Source organism: Diceros bicornis, chromosome X, assembly GCF_020826845.1.
Source record: "Diceros bicornis minor isolate mBicDic1 chromosome X, mDicBic1.mat.cur, whole genome shotgun sequence".
NCBI classification, from domain to species: Eukaryota; Metazoa; Chordata; class Mammalia; order Perissodactyla; family Rhinocerotidae; genus Diceros; species Diceros bicornis.
The window spans coordinates 136,251,606-136,263,924 of NC_080781.1; the positions used below are offsets into that span (position 1 = coordinate 136,251,606).

General features: G+C 52.9%; 1 pseudogene; it reads left to right on the top strand.

Annotated features, from left to right (window-relative positions):
* The first annotated feature begins 3,805 nt into the window (after nt 1–3,805).
* Nucleotides 3,806–4,945, top strand: LOC131400635 (melanoma-associated antigen 10-like; annotated as a pseudogene).
* The last annotated feature ends 7,374 nt before the right edge of the window (nt 4,946–12,319 follow it).

Consider the following 12,319-nt stretch of genomic DNA (forward strand, 5'->3'; position numbering starts at 1 on the left):
AGAACACAGGGTCCCACACAACCCCCCTGCTGTGCGTTCTGGGGGACCCCCGGCAGGGCTGTCAGCAGAGCTCCCCCCCCCGCGTCCCCCTCCTCAGACAACCAGGGGAGTCAGAGCTGAGAGTGAGGGGCGCAGATCCAGGCGGGCAGAGGGCTAGAGGCCCAGGCCGGGCAGAGTAGGGTGAGGAGCGGAGGGCGGGGCCGAGGGAACGTCCAGACCACTCTCACCCCTGCCGTCAGCACTGGGAGACCCCGGGCCATGGCGTCCGGATGTGACGTCCTCTGGCTTCCGCCTCGGAGGTCTGAGGGAGCCGAGGGCCTCGCGGTGGCGGGCCGGATCCGGGCGGCAGAGGGAAGGAGCCCAGGCCCGGCCAGGCGTCCAGGTAGCCCCGGGAGGGAGGACTCCAGGCCCCACGGCGTCCAGGTCTGCCCCTGCCATCTGCCCTGAGGGACCCTGGGGGACGGGGAGGGGGCAGGTGGTCAGGCAGAGTTCCCTGCCCCCACCTCGTCCTCAGAGGAGCCTGCTGGGGAGTCCTGGGTCTGCGGGGAGCGGCCTCAGCGGGCAGAGGCCGGGGCCCAGGCCCTGCTGGGAGCTCCGGAGAGGAGCAGAGGGAGGGCCGAGGAGCCCCAGGCAATCCCTGTCGGCCCCTGCCGTCAGCCCTGGGCGTGTCCGTGCTTAGTGGCCTGAGGTGACCTCCACAGACTTCCCCCAGGGCTCTCAGGCCAGTGAGGGCCTCGGATCCACAGAGGGAGGATCCCAGGACCTGCCAGGGCTCAAGGGGAGGACCCTGAGGGAGGACAGAGGGGCCCCACAGAAACACGGCCCTGCGGGCAGCCCCGGGAGGCGCCAGGGCGCCATGAGCACAGGCCGCGTTTCCGACTTCCGCATCCGGGACTGAGAGAGACCGGGGACTTGGTCAAGGGAGCAGGGCCTGAGGGGGGTAGAGGGGATGGCCCAGGGCCTGCTGGAAGTCAGGGGGAGATGCCGAGGGAGGCCTGAGGGACTCTGGACCCCAGGACAGACAGGGATCCTGTGGCCCTATGCTGGTCTGGGGAGGCCCCAGGGCAGGATGACCCGAGGAGGCGTTTGCTGCCTTCTGCCTTGGGGGTCTTCGGGAGGTGAGGAATGTGGCTTCAGGTCAGCAGAGGGTGGAGTCCCTAGACCCCCAGGGAGGACTGAGTAGACCCCCAGCCCAGACATAGGCGACAGGTGTGGCTCAGTCCCTGGAGGCCACGCAGGATGTCAGGAGAGTGGCCTGTCCACTTCCTCCTCGGGGTCTCAGCGGGATGGTGGCCTTGGCCTGCAGAACGCATCCTCAGGTTAGCAGAAGGGATGGTTCCAGGCCTGGCCAGGAGTAAGTATGAATACCTTGAGCACACTGAGGGGACTCCCTCCCCAGCCAGAGGAGGACCTCACTGAAATCTGCCCTGCCCCCCATCACCCCTGCAGACCCCAGGCAGGGGTGGCCGCGGGTGGTGCATCCTCACTCACCTGTGCCTCGGGCTCTCTGAGAGGTGAGGCCTTGTTCTGAGGGACGGTGTCAGGTGAGCAGAGGCAGCCACATCTGGCCAGCAGAGGAAGGATCTGCCAGAACGAAAGACAAGACACTTTGGGAGGAATGCAGGGCATGGAGGTTCCCCCCACCCCAATACCCAATAGAGAAGGAAACTTACAGAGACCAGCTTCCCCTGTTCTCAGCCCTGGGCAAGGATGGCTGGATGTACCCTGCTCTGACTTCTGCCACGTGGTTGGGGATGGGGCATCTCAGGGAGGTGAGGCCTTGGTCTGAGCAGTGACATCAGGTCAGCAGGGGGAGGAGTCCCAGGATCTGCCAGGACTCCAGACAAGACCCTTTCGGAGGGACGGAGGGTATGGAGGTTCCCCCCGCCCCAATAGAGAAGGGACCTTACAGAGGCCAACTTCCCCTGTTCTCAGCCTCCGGGAGGCCCCGGGCAATGATGGCTGGATGTACCCTGCTCTGACTTCTGCCACGTGGTTGGGGATGGGGCATCTCAGGGAGGTGAGGCCTTGGTCTGAGCGGGGACATCAGGTCAGCAGAGGGAGGAGTCCCAAGATCTGTCAGGTGTCAAGGTGAGGACCCTTCATGAGGGCTGAAAATACCCCCTCACCTCAGAAAAGAAAGGCCGGCACAGAGTCCTGCTGTCCCCTGTTCTCAACACTGGAAGGAACAGTTGGCGGTGGTCCTCAATGGCATGCTCACTTCTACCATGGGTGGCAAGGTGGGGAGTCCTCAGGGAGGAGAGGTGTTGCTCAGAGGGAGATGTCAGCTATCCAGGTCGGGGGCCGGGAAGAAGGGCAGGCCCTGGCAGGAGAAAAGACGAATAACCTACAGGAGGTCTGAGGGAACCCCCACCCAGGACAGAAGGGCCAGTCCCCTCTGCCAGCCTTTTGTGATCCCGGTGGGGGATGTGGGGGGTGGGGGGTGGGTGTGGATGTGGTGCCTCCTCCCGTTTCTCTCAGAGCCCTCAGGCAGGTGAGGACCTTGGTCTGAGAGGACAACATCAGGTCATCTGAGGAAGCACATCTGGTCAGCTGAGAGAAGAGTCCCAGTTCTCACCAAGAGTCAAGATGAGGCCCCCGAGGGGGCAGTGAGTGTACCCCAATCCCCAGGACAAAGAGGGGGCCCCTCAGAAATCTGGCCTGCCCCTACTGTCAGCCCTGGAACCCCCCAGCAGGGCCTGTCTGGCTGAGCCCGTCCTCATTTCCAGATCGGTGGTCTCATGAAGGGGAGGGCCTTGGTCTGAGGCTCTGGACTCAGGTCAGCTGAGGCAGGATCCCAGGCCCAGGCAGGGGTCACGGTGAGGACTGAGGGGACCCCCACCCACACAGTCAGCAGGACGCATGGAGCCCAGGCCTCCTCTACCCTTCTGTCTGCCATGGGGAGACCCGGGATCAGGGGTTGGATTGATGCCCCCTCACTTCCTTTTCCTGTGTCTTCAGGAGACGAGGCCTTTCACTAAGGAGGGTGGCCTCAGGTCAACAGAGGGAATTGTCCCAGGCCCTGAGGGTGTCAAGGTGAATATTGAGCGGACCAGCCATCCCAGGACACATGGAACCCACCGAGTTTTCCTGTTAGCCCCTGGGCAGGTGTGGACTGATGTGGGGCCCCCTCACTTCCTTCTGTTCAGTTTCAGCGGAGTGTGGACTTTTTCTGAGAGTTTTGCCTCAGGGCAGCAGAGGGGTGGGGCCCAGGGGCTGCCAGGGGAATGGTGAGGACCCTGCATGAGCACGGAGTGGACCACCCACTCCAGAACAGTGGGGACCTCACAGAGTCTGGCCCGCCACTCCTGTCAGCACTGGGGGCCCAGGGCTCTGCTTGCAGTCTGCACCCTCAGGTGCCCCCTCGTTTCCTCTTACAGGGGCTCCAGGAACCCGCAGGTGAAGCCCTTGGTCTGAGGCTCGTGACCTCAGGTCGCAGAGCAGAGGAGGCCCAGGCAGCGCCAGGAGTCAAGGTGAGGTACACACCCTGAACGTGGTCCCAGGGGCTACCCCATGCCAGAACCATGGAGACCCCGCAGCGCCCAAGTCCACCCCACCCCACCGTCGTCCCCAGAACCTCGGGCTGTGCTGGGTGCACCCTGAGGAGCCGTCTCACTTCCTCCTTCAGGTTCTTAGGGCACAGGCCGCCCAGGAGGACAGAGCCCTGCGAAGCCGAGAGCACCCCTAAAGGGGGGACCTGTAAGTCGCCTTTGTCAGAGCCGCCAAGGGTGCATCTCTCAGCCGAGGCTGCTCACTCTCCCTGTCTCCCCCAGGCCCGTGCGTCCCCATCGGTCAACTGCCCACGCTGCTGCCGGCTGCCCCGTCACGAGTCATCATGCCTCGTGCTCCAAAGCGACGGCGCTTCACGCTTGAGGAAGGCCTTCAGTCCCAAAGTGAGACACAGAACCTCGTGGGTGCACTGGTGCCTGTGGTTGTGGAAGAAGATGCTTCTTCATCCTCCTCCACCTGCTCCTCCTCTTTTCCTTCCTCTTTCCCCTCCTCCTCTTCCTCTTGCAATCCTCTGATCTCAAGCACTCCGGAGGAGGTTTATGATGTTGCCCGGACCCCGAGTCCTCCCCAGAGCCCTCAGAGTGCCTGCCTCTCCCCCGCTGCCATGGCCTCCACTCCACTGAACCAGTCTGAAAGCGATGGCTCCAGCAGCCAAGAAGAGGAGGGTCCGAGCACCTCACAGGCCCTGCCAGAAACTGAGTCCTTTCCCAGAAACTTGCTTGATGACAAGGTGGCTGATCTGGTGGAGTTCCTGCTTCTCAAGTATCGCACAAAGGAGCCGACCACAAAGGCGGAAATGCTGAATCTGGTCATCAGAGAATACCAGGACCACTTCCCTGTGATCTTCAGCCAAGCCTCTGAGTGCATGCAGCTGGTCTTTGGCGTTGACGTGAAGGAAGTGGACCCCAGCGACCACTCCTATGTCCTGGTCACCACCCTGGGCCTCACCTACGATGGCATGCTGAGCGGTGAGCAGAGCATGCCCAAGACTGGCATTCTGATACTTATCCTGAGCATAATCTTCGTGGAGGGTGACTGCGCCCCTGAGGAGGACGTCTGGGAAGCGCTGAGCGTCATGGGGGTGTATGCCGGGATGGAGCACTTCATCTATGGGGAGCCCAGGGAGCTCCTCACCAAAGTTTGGGCGCAAGAACAGTACCTGTAGTACCGGCAGGTGCCCAACAGCGATCCTCCATGCTACGAGTTCCTGTGGGGTCCCAGGGCCCACGCTGAAACCAGCAAGATGAGTCTCCTGGAGTTTTTAGTCGGTGTCACTGGGAGTGACCCCAGATCCTTCCCAGTGTGGTACGAGGAAGCTTTGAGAGATCAGGAAGAGAGAGCCCAGGCCAGAATTGCCAGCACGGATAGTGCTACTGCCACAGCCAGTGCCAGTTGTAGTACCGTGCCCAGTAGCTTCTCTTTCCATGAGTGAGGTCTAAGGCATAGTCTTCCCTTTGTGTTTTAAGAGGACAGTCAATGATCTAAGCACTGGAGGGCCAGGCTGGGGCTGAGGGCATCATAGAGCGTAACATCTTTGTGTTCCTGTTCCATAGGGGGGACTTTGAAATGTATCTTTTTCTATTTTTTGTATTTTAAATTGTTGTTACTTTTAGTATAAAGTTTATTAGCTTCCGAATCTAAGTTTGTGAATGACGTTGGTCACACATTTATTGCTGTTTATTCAGTTTAAAAGAAAGTTTTGCTATTTTGTAAAAAAGAAAGGAGGAGGGGAACCTTCCATTTTATTTAGTCTGAAACAAGACAACTTGGCATTGGAATAGGAATTTCCTTGGAAATGCGAAAGAACTTAGCAGTAAAATAGAGAAGAAATTTAAACGGCAATTTTTGAATTCTCTTATCATTTTTAGTCTATCATTCTGTAAAATGAAAAGGTAGATACCTTGATTTTCTCAGCTTATTCAAGAATGTAGAAGAAATTAAATGAGTAATAAATGAAATCTCTACTCACTGGCTCGTTTCTTCCCCAGACTTTTGCTGAGCCTCTGCTCTCTGGAAGGCGCTGTGTTAGTAGTGGGGAAAGGAGGGTAAGGAGGACGCCCCCCACCCACAGACTGAGAGTCTAATAGCCGCAGTCCTAGAAGGAAGGTAGTGAGGTGTCTCCTCCAGAACAAGTGAAAGAAGGTGAGCAGTGGTGCGGGCCCAGGGGAGGGCACTCAAGTGTAAATGCTCTGAGCCAAGGCAGTGTGGGGCTTTGGGAAACTGCGATTCCTTCTGTGGGAGTTGATTGTAATGAAGCTGGGTGTTGGCAGCGGCCAGACTCACAGACCGTGTGTGTTAGGGCTGAGAGGAAAGTCTGAAGTGGAAAAGTGATCTGAAAAGTTTCTTTTAGATCCCGGGTAAACCAGAGAGAAATCTCCACCTGGGGCAGGAAGGGAAGGTGTCCTGGGCTCTTGTCACATTGCAGTCCAACAACAGTGAAGAACGAGTTTTATACGCACAATCTGCAAGGATTTACTGAGAAATACGGTCGCATTCCTTTGAAGTGAAGCCCAGAAGTCAGTGGCCAGGCACTCCTTTCCCAGGCCTGGGAGAGCCGGAGCCCACAGCATAAATTAGGTGTTAATCTTAATTATCTTCAGTTTAATTTGCCCAATTGCAATCCAGGGCTAGATTTTTGGTGGGGGTGAAATGAATGGAAATAGAGGTCTGGATGAAGAGCAGCTTGGAGGGAGGGAAGGAGTTGGTCCTTGATTCTAGTTCTAGGAGCTTTGTGTTCCTTCCAGCTGGGAAGATTCCCACACCCCCAAATTTTCACATATATCCCCTAATTGGGAAGATTTAGTGAGTTTTATTTATGAAACATCCTTTTTAGCCTATTGCATATTCCACGTCCTATTGAGCTGCATATTCTCTAATATGACCTGGATAACAAACAAACAAAATCCCAGAGGAGAGAGTGGAAGGTCTGGGATCAAAACCATCCTAGCAAAAACTGCGAGTCCTCAAACTTCCCATACACACCAGGCACTGTGCCAGTTCCTTTCCGTACATCACATACACTCCTGCAGGCCTACAAGGCAGGGCTCACCAACCCACTTCCTTCACAGAGGGAGAGCCCAAGGCTCCGAGGGCTTGCTAATTTTCCCGGCATCGCATGGCTACTAAGTGACAGGGCAGAGACTAGAAACTGGTCTGGATTCATCTAGAGCCCGCACTGCTCCCAGCATCCCAGTTGGGGCCAACCTTCTGACTCGTCATTCACTTCTCTTCTCAGTACTCCATGATGTCTCTCAGGTGACAAAATCAGGACCCTGAGGCCCAGGTAGTGAAAGCAGGCCCAAGGAAGGAAGGCAACAATGAGAATCAAATATAATTTGGGGATGATCCGAGGCTTGCTGAGAGCTGACTCCTCCAGGTGTCACCATTTCTGTCCAGTCCCAGCTCTTTCCCGCATGACAGCACCCTTCCCATGGTCCTCCACTGTGTGACCTCCTGCCCAACTCTGGAACCTTGTCAGCTGACAGGGTCTTCCCTGCTGCCTCCTCTGAAGGCTGCACAGAACCTCCTGCCCTCCCCACTGACACAGGGCATTCCTACTCCCTGCAGAGGTCCCCCTCGATCCCGTCAGAGAGCCACAGCCCTTTTCATGGAAAAGGTTACTTTGGACTGTGACGTTTAGACACCTGGTCATCCCTCCCTGGGAGTCTTCAACACACTCGCTGTTTTCCAAATGGGCTGTGAGTCGAGTCTCATTGCGCCTATAATCTACTGGGACCTGGAATACAACCCTGAAGTTACGTAGAGGATTTGTGAAGCCACCCTGGTGCTTGCAGTAGGACTTGAATGGGCTCCTTATTTGATGCTGGGAACTGAACACATAGAAGGATGAAAGAGCTGATTTGGGTGGTCAGAAATTAACGCCTCGTCACAAGCGGTAGAGGAGGAGCAAACAGTCAGTGAAGCCAAATTCCTACAAACCCTGGGATCCTCCTAGGAGGTGAGAAATGGTTCCCTGGTGGACGTGTTAGGTCAACTTTAAAAAGAAAATATAACCATTCTCCCACTGTCCCTCTCTGGTATCTGCCCCACAGGAAGGTCCTGGCTTTCAGGGAGCCTAAGGTCACCTGTGCAGGTGTTCAGAGAAGTTCAGTCATGTGGAGGGTAGCGGAGACTCACAGCTTAGGATTTTACCCATGCATCAAAAGGAAGGAGTAAATTCTCAGCCTACTGAGATTATATATGGTATTGCAAAGCGAGGGCAGAAATGTGCTGTTGAGTGAAGAAGGCGAACCCTCCCTGCTGAGATTGACAGTATCCTCTTAAAAGGAGATGTGGTCCTGTATTTGAAAGCACCTGTCCCGTAGTAGGCTTCATAGAAGGCTTAAGACTTCAGAGAATTTCAAGGCAAACCTGACCTCAGAAACTCCTCCACGCAATGGACACGGTTGTGGTCACAACAAGTTACAGTAGTTGCTTTGTGTTGAGCACCTAGTATGTGACGGTGCATGGGAGAGACCAGGGCTCACCCATATGTTGTCTAGCTGTCTTCTCTGGATACAGAAGACACTACATTGCCAGTCTACTTGTAGTTACGGAGGGCCATGTGACGACCCTTTGCAAGGGAGACATGAGCAGAATCATTGTTTGTCACATCCAGGCATTTGAGAGCCAGTATGCCAGGTCCATGCTCTCTCTCTCTCTCAGTTCACCAGCAAAGATGGTAACCCCGTGCTGAGATGGTGGAACCACAAGATGGAAGCAGCCTGGACTCCTGGGTCACCTAGAGCGGAGGGACCCTGGCAAACCGCATCCGAGTTTATGTGCGCCAAAAGTATACTTTTGTTATGTTAACCTTTGAAATGTCAGGGTTTGTCTGTTGCATCAACTAGCAGTTACTGTGACATAGCTATTTTTCTATTGTTAGGTGTATACAAATATTTTAACTACAAACGTAGTAGTGACTATGTTCCTATTGCTAAAAATTCTAAAAACACAGATCAATCACAACATCCCCTTTTCAAAGTTCCTCCACAATTCAGCCTCTTGCTCAGAGGTCACCACAAGTAACAATCTAGGGTGTGTTATTTTAAAGCCCACTATGGTCTTTTTCATAGATAGATATACTATAAAAATATACTGTTTTTATTCAACATACCTACATAATGATGTACATATTGATTTGCCACTAGCCTTTGTCACTTAATAAAAAGGATGCAGGATCTTCCCATGACGGCACATATAGATCTACCTCACTTTTGAAACTACCCCCTGGGATGCTAAAGTTTGCATGTACCATAATTAGTCAAACAATTTCTTCCTGATGCACTGTTGGTTTCCTTTTGGTGCGTGATTAATAAAATGAAATCAACATCTTTGAATATGAATTCTTGGGTAGACGTGAATGTTTTCTGATAAGATATACATACTAACATAGACATTGGGTTAGGGTGGAAAGGGTGTGAATAGTTTAACATTTTATCAATACTTCTGAAATTTTATTCCAAAATGCTATACCAATTTGTATTCTCATAAAAATCACAAATGATTTAAAATTCTGAAATGTCAACCAGACACTTCCTCTTTACTTTGAGAAGGAAGGATTTGGTCAGAATGACCAGGAGCCTGGGAAGGGGACCAGACAGGACACCCTCAGCTAGTGAGGGGCATTGAGAGCATCCCAGGGAGAGCGAGCGCCAGAGTCCACGAGAGAGACCAAGTGCAAAACCAAGTCCAGAGAGCCCCAGGCAGGCTGGCAGTCAGGGCTCTGAGTCCAGAGTTCAGTGTAGGGGGAAAGGGACTCGAAGGAGAGAAGGTGGGAAAAGGAAGGGATTCAGCTCAAGGAACATGAACAGGCTGAGGACGTCTCTGAATCATCCTCACCAGCTGGAGGTTGCAGTGTGGTCTGAATGGGCAGGTCTATTGGATGAATGGACCAGCAGCACCCAGACCGCCCACTACCTTAGAGTCCCCCTACCTCTGTCAGGAAGGGTACACCTGGCTCCCTGCATCATTCGGGTGAGCTTCATCTCTTGACTACTTGAGTGGTCCAGTGCACTCTTGCCAGTGTCCCAGGGCAGAGAGCTGTCGTGATGCCTGCTGGAGACTGGGGACTTTCCCCCTGGGTGCAGTGCAGCCCTACGTAGAGGCTGGAGCTATGTGACTGAGTGGGGTTGGTGACTGAGGACCAACAGCCGAGAGAGGCCAGGAATAGCCATGAGCACTGGAAGGGAGTGTGCAGCTGCAAGCAGGGTGAAATTAGAAGGGGCAAGCACGGCACTCATCACTTCAGACTCTGCAGATGAAGGGCTGGGCATGGACAGGCTTTGAAAACTGTCCAGATGGTGGCCCTGGCTCAGACTGCCTCCCGGGGTTTCTGAGTTCTTGGCCCACCAGGGGCAGGTGTCCTGTGGCTGTGACAGCTGGCCTACATTGCCGCCAGATACTGTCTGGGATAGAGGATTTGCCCAAGGTGCAGACGTGCTCTGGGTGGATGGAAAACCCGTGGGGATGGCACCCTTCCTCGTTAAACTGACGGGGATATGCGCGGTGCAACACAGGAAGCACATGGACCATCCTGTTGAGGGCATCCCCACCTTCAAGATGGTGTTTGGGCCCGGGGAGGGCACGTCCATAAGGACACTCCCAGTAAGAGTTTCCCACGGGAATTCTGAAGTTACGTGAGCAGTTGTGCACTTTGTGCTTGTCCCATGGAGGCGGAAGGCTCAGACAGGGAGCAGGCTCCACATTTTAAATCAGCGAATGGGGCCCTCCAGTAATTATTCCTCTGATTGGTGGATTTGTGGTTGAGTACAGGCATATACGCGCCATCTCGAGTTACTTTTAATACTCTGCTCCTGGCATCCTTGTCAAGGCTGAGCATACATCCCCCAATACACAGACACTTACTTCCACTAGCCTTGTTTGAGGCAGCTGGCAGCTCTGCAGACACTAACGTTACACAGGACAAACAGAGCAAGGGACTGGGGGCAACCTGGGGCCCATGGACCTGGAGGCTGGGGTTCCCTGAATCCATCCTGTACATCCTATATCTAACTGGAAAGTCCCCATGAGCATCCTGTATCAAACTGGTACACTATGGTTGTCAAAATTTTAGAGGTGGAACATTTTATTCCAACTGAGGCCTTCTACACAAATCCACTCCGTGACCATGAGGAAAGCAGAGTAGTCTGGTTGAAATGAGGACGATAAACCCAGAGTCCTGTCCACTCAGCACCCTTTCTTCCCCCTTGAGGCGGTGGGTCCTGACACCCAGCCACAGAACTCTAGGCAGCCTCCTGAGTGCAGCCGGGAAAGTTCTCTGCTAGAAGACTATTCCTCAGACATGGACTTCATTGTGCTCCTGCACAGGTATATAGATGTAGACTCCTGTATCCAGTGTTTTCGGGTAAACATTTTTGCCATACATATCCTTACTGCAAGCATTTTTGCCACATAACTAGTTGGCCACAAGGCAATTTTGCCATAAAAGATTAAAAAAATAGCTGGTTGACAGTTTGTTTATTTTGGTTTTGTTTCTCTATTGATGAATCAACTGCTGTAAAAGATAAAAAAGCATAACTGGTTTACAGTTTAGCTTTTTTTTGTCAGTTTGATTTCTGCATTGATGAAGTTCTCACATTTACTCCCGTTTTTATGTGATATAAATCTTAGCTAGCCTTCATAACGGTGTATACAGTGAGGAGCAGATGTGGTTGTGGTAGTGGTCTTAAAACAGTGAACATTTCTTCCAGTTAGCAGCGTTTTACTGATGGCTTTATCGAGCTGACAGATGACGATGATTTGCCCCAAGAGTTGGTCTCTTATTTTGAAACACACTGCATTGAAGGCGAAAAAGAGGGACGAGGGCCTCTTCTTTGAAGGTGCAGAGTTGAACCTACATTTCTCATAGAATGAACACGAGTGCTTAGTTAGGGACAATCCACACAGGAAGATAAAATCAGTTCTTTGTGCAGTATTGCCATGAATCTACATACACACATTTTAAATGTATTCAAATATTTTCAATTTCAGCATAAAGTCTTTTTAATTTTGTTATTCATTTTTCCATGTTTCATTATGCCCTTTTAAATTAATACCCCTCTTTTATTTCTTGTGATTTTATCTTTTATGGCAAAATTGCCTTGTGGCCAATTAGTTGCGCAGCGAAAATGTTTGTGGCAAAGATGTCTCTGGCAAAGATGCTTGCAGTGAAAATACCTAGAACTGTAGACTTCATTCTGTCCAATGTGCTGAATGCCAGTTTTGCTGCCTGACTCCAGCACTGCCAACAACTTGTGACCCCCAACCTCTGCATCCTCAGCACACTTTACCATCTCATTTCTTGTTTCCCCAAGTCGTCATTGCCCACCACCCCTGAACTACATACACAGTCACACACCGTCCTCCTACCTACCCATCTATTCTTTATTCTCAGCACTGGACTGCCTATTCTCCTTCCGACCCACCACCCCACCTAGGATTTTGTACAGGCTCTTCCCTCCTGCTGACCCCAGTCCCTGTCTCTATCTTCCTAGGCCTGGGCCTGCTTCAAACTCTCCTCTGGGAGAGAGGTCTCTCCTTTGACCTGGTAGCCTCTCAGCACCGAGTAACTTGGTATGCCCTCTCTGTCTTTCCACTCGTGCTCCTTTCTTTTGAAATTATTCCTAGGTCACATTCAAATGCCCTCAACAAGAACAGGAGCTTGGCTCATTTTACTTTCGCCTGTTGTCTCTGCTCCCAACAACGCATGCAATCTCCTTGACTGATGTTCAGATTCCCTAACCTCAACCAAAATCTAATAAAGTTGTATAGCTTAATCCCCTTTAGAACAGAAAGGAACTGGATCCTA